The 1,490-nt window shown below is 42.6% G+C and overlaps 1 long non-coding RNA gene across 1 annotated transcript; it reads left to right on the top strand.

The window, feature by feature from the left end:
• Positions 1–362: 362 nt before the first annotated feature.
• Positions 363–1,030, top strand: LOC309354879. The gene is made up of 2 exons (XR_014162380.1): positions 363–580; positions 688–1,030. It is a non-coding gene; the product is annotated as an uncharacterized lncRNA (long non-coding RNA).
• Positions 1,031–1,490: the final 460 nt, after the last annotated feature.

The raw sequence follows: 1,490 nt of genomic DNA, 5'->3' as shown, positions 1-1,490 counted from the left end.
CCAGGACCTCTTCCCAAGGCGGGCGGGGGGGCAAAAGTCTTTGCCCCCCCTGCCTGCCTTCAAAAGCCGTCCGGGATAGCGGGAAGCGCTTCCCTGCTATCCCGGACCGCTTTTAAAATGCTGGCGGTGGGGAGCAAAGCCTTTCGCCCCCGCCGGCCTTCCTGGACCTCTTCTGAAGTCCGGAGGGGGGAAAAAGGCTTTGCTCCCCACCGCCAGCATTTAAAAAAAGGTCCCCGAGATTTCCCTATGGGCTTTCGTCTTGCGATGCAAGCCCATAGGGAAAATCGTCTAGCGAAGCGTCGCAAAACCCGAAAAACCCTTTCGTCTTGCGGGTTTTTCGTCTTGCGAGGCATTCGTCTTGCGGGGCACCACTGTACATTGATTATTGCTTTCATTTTATGGATCAATGGTCTTGTTAGATAGTAAAATTCATCTTAAATTGCTGTTTTAGGTGGTGTTTTTAAAAGACTGGAAGGGATTAATCCCTTTTGAATTACTTTCTATGGGAAAGCGTGCCTTGGTTTTAGAACACTTTGGTTTTGGAACAGACTTCCGGAACGGATTAAGCTTGAGAACCAAGGTACCACTGTACTTGATTTTTTTGAGGGGAAAGTCATTTAGGGGAAAATCATGTGAGGGGTCACTTGTCCATAGCCTTGTCTTTAACAATATCTTCTTTCTTATTAGAGTTAATGCTTGTCATGAAGCCATTTGCTGAGAACGTGATAAGTCTTGGGCTCCACTTTTTGAAAGCATTCTTGGGGATTTTCCTAAATTCCCAGCAGAAACCTTCAGCTGCAACAACAACTCTTCATAATCGCAGTGCTATCAAAGAGTCTGAAAGATCTCATAAGTACAGAGACCCGTTCTCTCTTGAGTTGCACTTCAGGTGAAAATAAGTCTGTCCAACTTCATAAGCATTGTGTGTGTGTGTGTGTGTGTGTGTTTCAGCTGACTTCATTTGAGGTTAACTGGTTGACTCAATGCCCAAAGAAGTTACTTTGGTTTCCTTAACTTTGAGAAATAGATTGGAACATTCCTTTAGAAAAAAAAGTTCTATTGAAATTCTGGAAGGAATCTATAGAATGGCTTTACATCACTCATTTCTAAAAGGTAAGTAACTGAGAAGGTCCACGCTTGCTTTTTCTGCTAATTCCCAACATTCCTGCCCCCACAGGATAAATACATCGGAAAGGTTTTAGAGATGCTGAGTGTTTCCAGTGAATTGACAGATTTACCTTGGTTTTAAAGTGAAGCGGACAGTAAATTGACCCAATTCTTCTTGGCTGATTAATTGGTTCTTTAAAGACTGGAATAGCACATAAGAAAACACTATAGAAGGGAAGGTCATATTTTCTAACCTGCTGGTACAAAAATAGATGTTGTTCATTTGTCAGTAACAAATAGAACTAAATCTTTTTATCTACCTGCCAGGTTCCTCTTGGTTGAAATAAAGAACCCACAATTTTCTCTTCTTTAAAGGTATGAGC

The sequence above is a fragment of the Podarcis melisellensis genome (assembly GCF_964234715.1).
Source record: "Podarcis melisellensis genome assembly, chromosome: 1".
In the NCBI taxonomy this organism is placed as follows: domain Eukaryota; kingdom Metazoa; phylum Chordata; class Lepidosauria; order Squamata; family Lacertidae; genus Podarcis; species Podarcis melisellensis.
Note: the sequence above shows the minus strand (reverse complement) of the source record. Positions and strands in the feature narration are given on the sequence as shown.